The sequence below is a fragment of the Hibiscus syriacus genome, unplaced genomic scaffold (genome assembly GCF_006381635.1).
Source record: "Hibiscus syriacus cultivar Baekdansim isolate YM2019G1 unplaced genomic scaffold, ASM638163v2 tig00005939_pilon, whole genome shotgun sequence".
Lineage (NCBI taxonomy): Eukaryota > Viridiplantae > Streptophyta > Magnoliopsida > Malvales > Malvaceae > Hibiscus > Hibiscus syriacus.
Window position 1 is genome coordinate 1,730,855 of NW_024062073.1, and position 15,264 is coordinate 1,746,118.

At 33.8% G+C, this 15,264-nt stretch overlaps 1 pseudogene; it reads right to left on the bottom strand.

The window, feature by feature from the left end:
* Positions 1-1,182: 1,182 nt before the first annotated feature.
* On the bottom strand, positions 1,183-3,615 carry LOC120200324 (annotated as a pseudogene).
* Between the last annotated feature and the right edge of the window lie 11,649 nt (positions 3,616-15,264).

Below are 15,264 nucleotides of genomic sequence, written 5' to 3' on the forward strand. Positions count from 1 at the left end.
TTTGGGATATTTATACCCTTCTCAAAACTATGTCGTTTTGGGGAGGGACTTCTGTGTAATTTCATAAATGCACAAATCATGTTCATGGTCCTTGATTTGTAATGTTTTCAATTTTAGTCACTGGAAATCAATTTTGGTGCATTTCAATTTGGTTTTCTAATTTTATTTAGTTTTATTTTAGTCATTAACAAATATATTTATATATTTAGGGTAAAATATAAATTTTATTCCCTATAATTTTCATAAGTTATATTTTGATTCTTAATATTATTTATGATTAAATTACATTGCTAGTACATAGTTTTTTTTTGTAATATTTATAATATGAACCTTTAATTTTGATATTTTGTTAAATAATCCCATAATTTTAATATTTTATTTAAAAAAATAAGATTGTAGGATTATTTATAAATTGGAAAACAAAATATAAAGTACTTGTAATAGTAACCTTATTTTTTTTATGTATTTTCTTGATTAAATCATTAAAATTATTATATGTAATTGGGTTATATTATTTTATACAATGAATCATAAAAATATTTCCTTAACTTATTAGGAATGTATTTTAAATGATTATTGGTATAAAATAATACACCTAATGTTTGTTAAAGGGATTATAAATTAAATTAAACATATTTATAAATTTTTACTGCAAAGACATTAATTAATAAACAAAGGTACCGATTTTGGGCGTTGTGGGGGTGTTAATCATTCTCTACACGTAACCGACTCCCGAACTCATTTTCTGGTAAGCATATCATTTTTGTGTTATTTTAATATTATTTTTATAAATATTATTAAAATAACATAGCATTTTTGGTGACCAATCACACATAGATAAATGATTGGTGGTGACTCCTCAAATTTGTGTTTTATCTTATGCCAGAAGAATAACACTTACTTTTTTGAGACGAGATTTAGAAAATAACGACATTTGTTTTTGCCGGGCGAAATATCGTCTCAACACATAACATTACATTTAAATAGTTTTGAGATTTTAACATTATAACATGAACTAATTCATTAAGTGACTTCGGTAGTAAAAGAATTATTGTTATTCCATAAGGTTTTGGGTTCAATTATTTTGCCTCAATCCAAAAGGATTTATATATTTGCATATTCCATATCCATCCAAGTAAATATCGACATTCAGATGACATAACTCTTAAAGCAAAGAGATGACTATGCACTCTTGCCCCTGCAATAGACATCATTGCAGTGACAAACAGAGCATCCCAGCCATCGAAGCCACGTTCCAAGATCAAAATGTTCTCGATTCCGGTATCTTCCCTCGTCTCCTGTAGATTATTGGCCAATCTCCGCGCAGTTCGGGCCGCGAACCTGCAAAAGCAACCACAACAAATTCAGCCTTTTACAGATTTATTTTCATGGAAAGAAGCCACTGGACATTATATAACATCTGCCTATGGGACACCAAGAGGATCAACGGAACAGATGGGAGTAAGGGAATAATTTGAATGTATCATGCAGATTGCAGACCAATAATGCACCATTATTAAACGACCATATGAAGAACCAAAGTGATTTACATGTTGATTTCAACGAATAGTGATGAAAATCAAACTATGCGGGATAAATGGAAACATCTGTAGCTCAAGCATGGGGAAGTAACTACTCGCCGACCCTAAAAGGACAGTTGATAAAGAACATTTTCAATCAGCTCGACAATAGTGATGAAAATCAAAATTATGCAGGATAAATGAAAACATCTTTAGCTCAAGCATAGGGAATTAAGTAACTACTCGCCGACCCGAAAAGGACAGTCCAGACTCTTGAGAATAAAGTTCCTTTCCCAGGGAGCCATGGAATTCAAGCATCACACTAAACTACAAGTCCTAGATGTAGTTGTGCGTGCGTGCATCATTCAATCTTACATAGATTTGTACATCCCTTTTATAGCACCTGCTGATGAACATCTGGTTTACTTTATGATTAATCGCGGACGACAGACGTATGCTAGTTTCCACAAAGAAGGAATTTTGGTTATCTCAATTCAACCCTAAAACTGCACTCTATTGCCTTGTTATCGATTCCGAAGGAGGTAAGGTAAACATTATGGTAAACAATCTTAAATGTTAACTTGGAAGTTTCAATACAGGATGTTTGCCATAAAATCATAGGCCACTCAATCACCCTTGCAATCTCCAAAGCACTTGCTCTGTCTGTTAAATGCTTGTATCATCTAGAGATAACTATCTTAAATTAGTGTTATTCCACATTGGCTTTAGGGTGAAAGCTTAACTATATATGTCCAACTGATCTAGATTTAGAATCTGAATCCAAAACTAGAAATATAGAAAAGGGAAATAAAACAACACATACATAGACAAAGGTTTCAAGCCATAGTAAACAATTAACAAACATTAGGATAATAAAACCAACATTATTCGACTTGGGATACATCCGATTCAGATATGCTCAATTTCCTTTTATATTTTTTTTCAGAATAATCATGCCTCTGACATACACTTCTAAATATGTATCAAGACTTGGGTTAGAGGTGTAAATGAACCGAACTTGAATGAACAAAATTATGTTTGTGTTCTTTTCTTTATTTTTGACAGTATTCATGTTCGGTTCGTGTTCATTTAAATTTTCAGTATCGTGTTCATGTTCATTTATCTGTTTTTTAAAATTTTCGTGTTCTTTCCTTTAACGTTCACAAACATGTTCATTTAATATTGACGAATATGTCAGTTTAACGTAGTTTAATGTTCTACAAACAACTCTCTCTTTTGACCCTTTTATTTGCAAGTCAAAGCAAAATGATAAAATTATGCCACTAATCCTTAATTTATTTAGGCTTCACAATTTAAACTCCAAAGTTCACTTTTTGTTTAATTTAATCTCTATTTTCATCAATATTTAAAACATAAAAAGAAAAAGGAGAACGAGTAAACGATCTTGTTCGTGAACATAAATGAACTGAAAACATCTTTGTTTATGTTCGTTTATTAAATAAACATAAAAGTTTGTTCATACTCATTCATTTGTTCGTCGAATAATCTGTTCATTTACACTCGTACTCTAGGTACATGAAAACTATCAATCACAAACCATAGAATTTTTTTTACTTTCTTCCAGCTAAAAACAATGCATTCAATAAAAAACATACAGCTAGAAATGTAAAAGACCAACAAGGAAAACAATGTAAAAGTACATGATAAAATACAAACAATAAGAAAAAAAACCGAAAGGATTAGCAGAAAGTACCTGGCTAAAAGTACAATGGAAAACAAGAGTATCTTTGCCTCTAACATATTGAATAAGATTGGGGATGCTACCAGTGAAAGAATCACAGGGATAGTGCAGACACCCAGCTATATGCCCATCGTAACTCCTTTCAGCATCCCCTAAAAGTCACACTGTCATAACAATTTTTTATGTAAAACAATTAAATATTATTTTAAAAATAGTTATGACTTTAATTTGAAAAAATTAGTGATTTATGAATTGATTTGGATTCAATTGAATGAGAGTCGTCATCGACCTTTTAGGTTAGGTAGGTCGAATAACTAAAAACGTCTTTTAAAAACAATTTTAATAAAAATCATTTTTTAAGACAAAAATAAGTTTGCGTTTACCAATGATCATCTAGCTCAGTTGGTAGAGCACAAGGTTTTTAACCTTGAGGTCGTGGGATTGAGTTCCACGGAGGGCATTTCATAATTCGGAGGTCTCCTACGGAAGTTGCTCTCAATTTGGTGTTGGGGGCAGCCTACTATCTTACCTCCCCCTTACCCCATTCATATGGGAAAAAAGGGACAACCATTTATTTAAAACGAGTTCGGGAGTCGGTTACGCGTGGGGAAGGATTAACACCCCCACAACGCCCAAAATTGGTACTGAATCGCTTACACATTGTCGTAACTGGTGAAAATTACAAATCGAATATAAAGTTAAAAGATGATCTGTTTATTGAAATGTAATTAATTTACTCCAAGTGATTTCTTATCCGTAAAAGAATATTCTATCTTTGATTTGAAAACGTGAATCGAATATAAATGGAAAATCGATTTGCATAAAATAAATCACTATTTAGTAACATGCGTTGTACTGTTCAACGTAAAATAAAATGAATTAATTAGAAAAATAAAACTTGATGTCGTATCGGATCGCATCACTTCGACCAAGTGAAACTTTCCAGGCTTATTCTACAATTCGGTTTTCTTGAAAAACATTCGAATAATATTAATAAACACGGAAATAAAATAGAAACAAATATGATTACAAATGACAAGTAAAATATTTACAACATAAAATAATAACATTTATTTAATGTTATACTCAAAATATACAACATGCATTCATAATGGATTGAAAGATAACAAATATAATTTAAGAGACCAAAATATGATCAACGTGAACTTGAAGGACTAAAATAGCCAAATAAAACCCTAAAGGACTAAAATAGCCAAAAACAAAAACTTAGGGACTAAAATAGTAAAAAAACAAAAACTTCATGGGCCAAAGTAGATAAAATAGAAACATAAAGAACCATATAATAATTAAACCAAATGCCCAATCAGTGACTAAAATAACATATTTACAAATGTCAAGACAAGAATCAAATATAAACGAAAATAATATAACATATAAATGAGTGACATAAATGTAAAACATAAAAGATACGAGCTCAAAATAAAATATCATAAAAGTTTCATTAATAGTTAAAACAGAGTATTACAAACCAATATGGACCAAAAATGAAATTGTCCCAGAAGTATGAAAAACACGTGTGTGAGAACACAAAGAAACAGGGGCTCAAGTTGACATTAACCCAAAATAAATAAAAGGACAGTTGATATTACAAAAGACGAAGGACCTATACTACTATTAACCCCAAATGCAAAAACATGCAGGCCCCCAGCCCCTTAAACAACATCGTATGGTATCTAGGATATAATTCCTTTTTGGGGTTATTTTGAAACCCTTATCCATTTCTCAAGCCTTCCCCCCTCAGCCATTGTCTTTATTCTCTTCATTTCCCTCTTTCTCCCAACAGTCGAAGAGAAGAACTACAACCCCGGGCCTCTCCGGCTACCGAGGAGACAATCGCAGCTCCCGGCCACCGTATATCGGTGGCCACGAGGAGCACCAATACTCCCTCTGCTACACTTTCTTCGAATCACAATCCTTAAAAAACCCAAACCCTAACCTTATCTTATCCGAAATCAACCCCAAAACCAGAAAAACAAAGGCTTTACCTTTGGTGGGATTTAGCCTAGACTCCGATGGGAACAACAATCACCATCGACCAAAAGGTAAGGCTTCTTCGTTTTTATTTTGGATTTTATTTGGGTTTTTTTCGATTGATGATCTCCTAGAAACCCGAATCCCCCTTTTCGAATACCCCCTCCCTTTTTTTATTGATGCATGTTATATATGGTAATAGTTTTTGGTAGAGAATGATGAGGTCTGGTGGTAGGGTATGGTGGGTTACTGATTTGGGAATGGGTTTCTGATTCAGTAGGTGAAATTTTGGGATTTAGGGTATGGGGTTTCTGAAATTGGTTGATTTCTCTGATTTGGTGATGTTAGTGCACTGTTGATGATAATTTGGTTCTCAGTTTGCAGGTTCTGGTGATGCCGGCCGGCTGGGAAGTGTTAGTGGTGGCTCAAGCATCGATTGGGGAGATGAAGTAGCGTTGTGTGCATCACACCCGTCGGTGGGAGTTGAAAAGACTTATGGCGGCTGTTGGATGACATTTAGGGTTTAAAAACCCTAATTCAAATAGGTCAGATACTGGGCTTGAACCGGGTCGGGTTTGCTTGTATTGGGTTTTTGTAATGGGCTCAGGTTTAGGCCTGCAACAAAATATGTAACAAAAATAATTAATAATAATAATAAATTAAAAAAGACACGGAAAAAAACGAGTGTCTACAGCTACCCCTCTTTGCAAATTCTTGTGTTAAAAGGAATTGGGCAAAGACGAAAAAAAACGACAACAAGTTTTTGCTCGACTCTATTTTTTTGTTTTAAAATTTGATATGCTTGTTGGTGGGGATGACACGGCTTATCCGCGATGAAGATGTCTGGTCGTATATGGGTGACTCGGCTCCTACGTGATGAGGAGATCTGGTCAGGGGATGACATTGCTCATACGTGATGAAGAGTTCTGGCCATCTTTAGGAGGGGTGATAACTCGGTTCCTACGTGATGAGGACGACTGGTTATCTAGGGGTGACACGACTCCTACGTGATGAGGAGATCTGGTCGAGGGATGACACGGCTCATACGTGATGAAGAGTTCTAGCCATCTTTAGGAAGGATGATAACTCAGTTCCTACGCGATAAGGACAACTGGTTATCTAGGGGTGATACAGCTCCTACGTGATGAGGAGATCTGGTCGGTGGATGACACGGTTCCTACGTGATGAGGACGGTAGGCCATCTTTAAGGATAATGATTTCAAGGGAAACCGACTCAAAGATTGGATTTTGTTTCCAAAGAAACAGAATCAAAGATTTTTGTTTTGTTTCAAGGGAAACAAACTCACAGATGGTAAATTTTGTTTCCAAAGAAACAGACTCAAAGATTTTTCTCAAAAGAAATTATCTCAAGAGAGACAAAACTTTGTTTCAAGATTTTGTGTTTCAAAAGAAACTACTCATAGATTTTTTTTTCGCGAAAAAACTGTCTCACGAGAGATAAAATTTTGTTTCAAAAGAAACAGAATCAAAGATATTTTGTTTAAAAAGAAACGTCTCAAAAATGATGGTTTGTTTCTAATGAAACAAATTCAGAATTTAGTGTTTTGCGGAAAATTGTTTCAAGTGACACAACACTTTGTTTCAAAGATTTTTTTTCAAAAGAAATTGTCTCAAGAGAGACAAAATTTGTTTCAAGAGAAACAATCTCAAAGTTTATCAATTTTGTTTCAAGTAAAACAATTTCCAAATTTTGTATTTTGAGGAAAAACTGTCTCAAGCGAGATGAATTTGTTTTGAAAGAGATAATCTCAAGTGAGATTAATTTTGTTTCAAGTAAAACAACTTTGAAATTTTTGTTCCGAGGGTATTATCTCAAGCGAGATGAAATTTGCTTTAAGAGAAATAATCTCAAGTGAGATTAATTTTGTTTCAAATGAAATAAATTCAAAATTTGCATCTCAAAGGAAAATATCTCAAACGAGACGAAATATACAACATCAGATGTTAGCAATTTTGTTTCAAGTGAAACAATTTCAAAATTTGTGTTTTGAATGTAATTGTCGAAGTTCGTTTCGAAAGAAACAATCTCAAGGCTTGTGTTTCAAAAGAAAATGTCTCAAGCGAGACGAAATTTGTTTTGTGAAAAACAATCTCAAATGCTTATAGACTGCATGCTCCTGTATGTTGAGGAATGTTGTCATTAGAAGATCTAATAGTTCACTTCAGGATGTCAAAATTGTTCTTTCATGTTGAGGACATTTGGCCATCATCAAACTTTGATTTCCTGAAAGATCAATATAAAAATGATGCATTTATGAATGACTATCTTGGATGCTATGATAGATGCCAAGATGAAGTTTATTTTATGTGTTTGATTTGATGAATTTTTGAATTTGTCCTCATATTAGGGGAAAATGTCTTTAATAAAGACAAGATTTCAATTGAAAATTTTAAAAACATCCTTGTGATAAGGGAAAAATCTTTTTTATTGTAATGTGATGATGAATGAATGATGCAAAGATGCAATCCTGATGTATATTGTTTTTTGATTCAATGGTCAAGGATAGATGCTGGAGCACTCTTCATTCTATCCCTGATTCGGTTGTCTTCACTCTTTATTTGCACCGGCGTGCATTCTTGCAATTCTTGACTCGTGTCAATTTTTTCTTGCCCCAGCAAAGTTTGCCCCTAATAAAAATTGGCTTTCTTTGCATGAATTTGTGCAAAAATCCAGTAGAGCTTCCCTCACGATACCCTCATCATCTCTGCCAGATGGTTTGAAAAGAGAATCTATCATTTCAAGTTTCAGAGATTGTGTACGCACAGTTTTCATGTAGCAAGAAATCAAAGACCACTATCTGGAGCTGGCCACTGTAGTAATTGATGGGATGTTAGACTGCCCCAGAGAACCATGAGACACATCTATGCCAAGGATGATAGTAGGAACTTCATAAACAACTGGACATGAAGATGTTTACTCAATTGCTGACATCGAATTTAGTCTTCCAAGCTTTACATTGATTTTTTTAGAAGCAAATTTGTAAGGTACTGATAATTGATCCTAGTTAGAGACAGTGTCACTCTGCCAAACTCGTCAAGACTCGTATAGATTAGAATTTTCTTATCAGGTAAAGCACAAAGGAGAAATTGTGGAGCTCCAGGAAATTTGGATGTTCTCAAACATTTAGCAACTTATTCATCATTTCCTGTGGCTTCTGTCTAGATTTTTCAACCAGTGAAGCTCTTTTCATGGTGTTCAGGGCTTTTGTATAGAGTTGCAAGGACACCAAAGAAAAAATATCAGTAGGAATATAAGTGGGACGCTTTGCCTTGCCAACATTAATGCTTGGGAAATCACCAAAATAATGCAACTTGCATGTTGTGATAATGGACAAAACAATTATATATAGTGAGCTCCATTGTCTCTATTTCACCATTTTTATTTTTCTTACATCTTTCTAACTCATTGATGTTTTCTCAATTCAATGATGTTGTACTCTTGGATGATACGAGCCTCCAAAAATGCCCCAACATTCATCAATTCTTGCTTCAACACTGATTGAAAACATTATCTTTGTGTTTGAGAGCCACGCGTCAACTACCAAGATCTACTTTGGAGAGATTATCTTGTTTAAAAATGTTTTTCTTATCTTTTTATTTTCAAAATTTTGAAAAAAAATATCAATTAAAAGAATTTTGAAAAATGTTTAATAAAAAATTTGAAAAATATTACCCCTTTATAGGTTTCAAGATTGAGACAAATCATAAAACAATAGTTCATTGGATATCAAAGAATTAATTACTCTCTTAATCCTTCGAAAAAAATTATAGCTATTTGACAAGTGTCAATATTACTGTTATCCTTGAGGTAGGGTTAAATAAGGAAATGATAAGGTGTCTCGGGTTGTTGTCTTTGGTCAAAGGTATGGTATTCTCATTTATTTGTTGTTCACTGATCTAATGGAGTATCTTTCATACTCATTTATTGGAAGTGTTCTCTGACTCCAGCTCTCATGTTCTCATTCATGTTGTACGATGCCTTATCAAGGGATTTGTGCAATAGCCTTCTATGAAATAGCTGCATTATCTTCGTATTCGAGCCGCCTTTTTCAGATTTTCAACTCGAACCCTCCTTTGGTTTCAAGACGTTATTCAGAATTTACATCTTGAACCCCCTTTGTTATTTTTTTCTCTGCCATGCAGTAAAGATTTTTAAAAACCTTTTGTAAATAAAGGATTAATCTTGATGGGCGGGATGAAATCTGAAGATAGTCTCTTCTTGTTTAGAAATCCATGTATGATTAGAAATGACTTTTTAGGCATGTAATGTAGGCCATGGTTCACGGTTATGAAAGAAAAGGATAAATATACCCAAACAAGTGTTTAAGGGTTATTGAACCAAGGATCAATTAACTCTGACGCCTTCAATCTTGTCTTGTTTAATTTGAATTTGCTCTTATGTGTCTTTCTCTTGATGTTCTATGATCTTCGAGCGAAGTGATTCTGGAATTATTGTGCTTGATCAATCTCATAGTTTGCAGCTCGATGCATCATTTGACTCGAGGGAGTCTTTGCATGTTTTTTTGTCCTTTTTTCCTTTGTTTTTTCTTTTGTTCTTTTTTTTGTTTTTTTTCTTTATTTTTTTCCCTTTGTTCTTTGTTTTTCTTTGCTTTGATTTGATCTTTGTACTCTGTGTTTGGTTTACCTTTTGGTATCTCATTTGGATCAATGTCTTCACTAATGCAAGCAGATTTCCTCCATCTTGTCCCCCAGTGTGGAGGGTGATCCTTGGTTAGGGTTGAATCAGAAGAAAATAGCATTCAAGCTCAAAAGGGGATACAAGGGAAATATTTTCTCCTTTTGTGAAGGGATAATGAAATAAAGCCGTTCATCATTTAATACATGGAAGTCCTCGCAGAAGAGGTATCCCTAGGGGGATAGATTTTCAGTATTAATTTAGTTACATGAAAATAATGTAATTAACACATGATAGAATTATTTTGAAATAATTCTATTATTCTGCTTCTTGCTCTCAGCATGTCTCAATTGCTCAGGCTCGTCCTCAGAAGATCGCTTCGAGATACCTCACATTGTTTCTTCTTGTAGGAAATTTCATGTTCAAGTGAACAATGTACTCAATGCCTTTAGGTTTTATTGGTAGAAAAATAAGTCGGTTTGAAGTCTAAGAAGACGATGGTGACTTTTTTGGCTAAAAGAAAGGTATGTGTATGACTTTTTGTATCGAAAGGATAAATGCAATGTTTCAAGGTCGGAAAGAATGTTTCAAGGTCTCAAAGAGAGGGAATGTCAAAAATTGGTTCTTTGGTAGTGACAATGAATTATTTTGGGTAAAAATCGAGAGATTTTATTTTGGTTTAGATGGGATAAGATAGTTTTAATCTTGCCATATGTCAAAAATCTATAATTCTTGAAGAATTAAGAGAATACATAATTCATTCGATATTCAAAGAACTAAAGATTAAAATTTGTTCAATTATTCCACCTTAGAAGGTAGCATAAATTCAATCATTAAGATTAAAATATTTAAGCACGTATTAAAGACAAAACAAAAATGATTTCAAACAAAACAATCTCTCAGTGCAATAGATGCAATACCCCATCATTCTTCGATTACCCATGCCCCTGAGTAAATCAGGTTCAGGATCTTACACTTCAGTGCCTTACATTTTCAACGGAATGTCTGGAGCTTCCTATGTGATATCAATATCAGGGACCTCAAGGAATGGGGACTCTTTTCTCAGATTATTCTAGCAGGCTCAGTTGTGCAACCAACTGAACAAACTAACACTGTACTGATTTCATCTTCTTCTTTTAATTGTCAATGTGGTTAGGAACACTTCATCGAATCTTCCATAAATTGGTTCCATGCTTTTATGAATGCTTAAAAATGAAATCTAGATGCAAAATGCAAATATGCAGATGCAGATGCAAAAATGTTGATCCCAACGTTGAATATCATATCCCAATTTTCACCAGAAATAAAAGCCTTCATATTACAAGATAGTCCACTTTACAGACATGCCTTCGCTTAGATGTTGAGTCTGGAATGGATCACTACTTCACCTCGGATCTTCGTCCTTGACAATGATGCCCCTCAAGCGCTCTTTAATCTGACTCCACTAGTGCCCCGGCGGTGTTGGAGTCAGTGCGTTGCTCTTTGATGATTAGTGATGGAATGATCGTAGATGAGAATCTACCTCTGCATTACTCCTCGGATCAATGGATCATCATTTCAGTCTCGAATGTTGCACGATCTTCGAGCTCACTGCTTCGTCTCGGATCTTTGTATTTTGGAACTGATTCCCCCTCAATGCTCTATAAACTAACTTCATTAATGCCTCGGCGGTACTGGAGCCATTGCGTCGCTCCTTGACGACTACCGATGGCATGATTGTAGATAAGTCTCCACTGCTGGATTACTCATCGAATTAGTGGATCATCATTTTAGTCTCGAATGTTGCACGATCCTCGAGCAAGTCTCCTTCTTGTACTATGAACTTCTTTCAGCCCTTGATGCATGTTTGTGTATGCGACTGGTTGATTGAAAAATTTTATCTCTCATTGTGAAAATTTTCTCTTGAATATCCCCTTGCGGATCAACATTTTCGCATTATGTTATGTTGATGCAATGCACTGCAAAGAAGAATGAAAAATGACACAAACAAAATAAACGAAATAAGTTAGTGTACACAAACAAAAGAAAAGAAATTAGTTAGTACAGGTAAGACAATCGATACAAGTAAAAATGTTATTCAAAGGTGAATATAACACGTACCCCATCATGATATCTACCCGAACATGCTTTCAATAGATAGCAATCCTACCCGGACATGTTTTCTACCCACAATGATCTATTTTCAAAAAATTGGTCCTAACCGCATGGTATCTAGTTCGTATGCTTTTATTCAAAAAGAAAATAAATTCTACGAACTTAAAGCAAAAGATAAGGGTTTAGAAACGCTCCTCCTTTGTGTACACCTATTTTGGGTACCTATTGACGGACAGAGGTTTGGTATGACTATACCTAGGGTGACCGTTCTAAAGCTCACTATATGCATGGTTTTGGCTCTAACAGGAACATGGTACTCGAATTGTCCTTGATGTTGGTGCCCCCTTGGGCTTCTAGACCCTCGATCCTCACCCATTATAGGTTTCGAACAGAACAAGTTCAATTCGAGGGGATTCACTACCTTATACCCATACGAGAAATAAATCCCTACGAAGGTATAAAGTGTGTATCCCATTGCTAAAACTCATACGAAGAATATATTCTTACGAGAGTAATATATTCTTACGAGAGTAAAGCATTCACCCCGACTAATTTGGATCAAAGCTCGTGTCTAGAGCTTATGTTATGCTAATATATGTGATGTGTAGGAGGAGGAACGTATCCACCTTTTACTCAAAAGGAAAAGAAAAAACTCAACACAAACTTGGATCGATATGGAAGCAAAAAAATCAAATGTTAGTAAAAAATAAAGCAATTAAAAACTTCAATAAATGGATCATAAGTTAACTAAAGACTCTGTTAGGATTTTCGGAAGCTCGAATCGAAAATCGGAATGGTTTGTAAAGAGGGGTCGAAACGGTTTTATGTTTAGGGAGTAAGGAGATTGAAAGATAAAGAATTGCACAGCGATTTATAATGGTTCAACTTTCTCAACCAAAGTCTACGTCCACTACCTTAGCTCCTCACCAAGGATTTTCCAACAAATTCACTAATTTGTTCTTTCTTTTGAGGATAAAGAGTAACCTCACAAACTCCCTAGTTTTTCCGGGCTAAACTAGAACCTTTCCCTAGATTTTACATGGGCTAAGCTAGAACTTTCCCCTTTACAAAAGGATAAAAGATGTAAACAAGAAAATCTCTCTAAGGTAGGTGTTTACAAGAATTAAGCTCATAAGAACAAAATATTTACAAGAGAAAGATGAAATAAGATTGAAAAACTCTTCTCTTGTGTTTGATTGCTTGGATAGTTGTTCTCTTGCTTCTTCAAGTGTCCTTAGCTTGTATTTATAGCTTGGAATGTGTTTGAAGTCGTATATAGTCGTTGGGGATGTTTTGGAGTCGTTTGGGGATGAGAAACAATTAATAAAACAGCTTGGAGCGCGGGGGGAATCGGTTCCCTAAGTGCAATCTGTTTTTGACCGTTAGACAGGGGGAATCGGTACCCCCTGGGGGGGGGAATCTGTACCCCCTGGGGGGAATCTGATTTTTCTTGAAACCCTTTAAAAAGAAAATATTTTTGGCTCGATTAAGGCTCGAAATACTTTGTAAAATTGTTTTAAAATAGTTTAAGTATAAAACACGATTTTACACTTTAGTAAGGATTAAAATGAACTTTGAAAGACTTTGAGTAATATTTTGATATTCGAATAATTACATCGAATATACTTAGAAAATATTTTGTAAAATCTTAAAATTCATTTAACTTAATTTGTTATATCGAAACATCAAAATGTTTTCAGCAATCTCCCCTTTTTGATATAACAAAACATTTGATTAATTTTAAGATTTTGAAATAAAGTTTGAAATTATTCCCCCTTACTTTAACACTTCTCCCCTTTAACACCTTAACACTTCTCCCCCTTTTTGTTAAATCAAAAAGACTCTAATCTTTGAAGTTCAAAATAACTTTGGAGAGTAAGTAGTAAATTGACATTTTAAAAATCATTTGAAAAAAAAAATCAAAGCTCCCCCTCTATAAATGCATTCCAAATAAAATTATGCTTTTAGGATCTTGACACTTAAACAAAATTGAATTTCAACAAAGAATAACAAACATATTAGTAACACATGAAATTCAATACATCCAAGTCTAAAATACTTTACGCAATATCTATTATTGAAATTAAGTGCATATGCATAAAGTTTTTCAAAAAAATGTTATGCATTTGAAAATTTTGATATCAATTGTTAGAGAGATATCATTTTCATTTAAACCACATGCATAAACATTTAAATTTAGGTCAAAAATTTTAAAATTTATAAAATCAAAACATTTGAAAAGTTGATATCAATTGTTAGAGAGATATCATTTGCATTAAAACCAATTTTGACCAAAATTTTATTATGATGAACTAAAAATTCTGAAAAATCATTACAACCTTAAAATGTTCATCATAATCATCTTTCCAACATACATGAGATTAAAACAATGATGCATAATCATTTAAAACCAAAACTCATGCATGCTTAAAATCAAATGAGCAACCAAATAACCAAAATTAAAAGTATTAAGCTTAGAGGTTACCCATTCCTTTTTCATGTATGGCTAGAGCATCTTGAAGATCATCATTTTCATCACCATTGCTCCCACACACCTACAAGAGACATTTAAGTAGATTTTGGTATCCAAATTACTTTGGATCCTTGGACGTTATTTTCAATGCCCCTTGTTCCTTTCGGAACCCATACTTGTCTAATTTTAAAACGTTTTCCTTTCTTCAAATGACAAGTATGTTCCTTATGACCATGATAATGACAATGTGAACATATTGCCATTATTGAACTAAATGAATTATTTAAAATGATTTATTTTTCTTTTGTTAAGCATTCAAGATTAACTTTTAAATCAAGATTTTATTTTTCAAAACTTTCAATTGTTATTTTTGAAAGCTCTAAATCCTTTTTCAAAATTTCATTTTGGGTTTCAAAATCTATTTTTGTTTTCAAAAGAAAATTGTTTTCGATTTTAAATTTTGAAATCATTTTCTTATATTTGGAGTTCATGGTCTCAAACTCCAAATATAACCTATTAAAAGCATCTTGTAACTCATCAAACGTATATGAATTAAATTCATTTGAGTTAGAAGATACCTCGGGCTCTTCACGAGCCATTAGAGACACCACATTTGTTGGTTCTTCTTTCTTGTTTCCATGGATTTCCTCAAGCTTATTCCAAAGCTCTTTGGCATTTGAACATGAAGAAACCCCTTTATAGATTTCACGACCAAATGCACAAAACAGCATATGCATGGCCTTGGAATTAAGTTGAGCTTTCTTCCGTTCTTTGTCACTCATCTTCTTCTCCTTCTTCTTTGGAGAAGAGTAGCCGTTCTTGATTA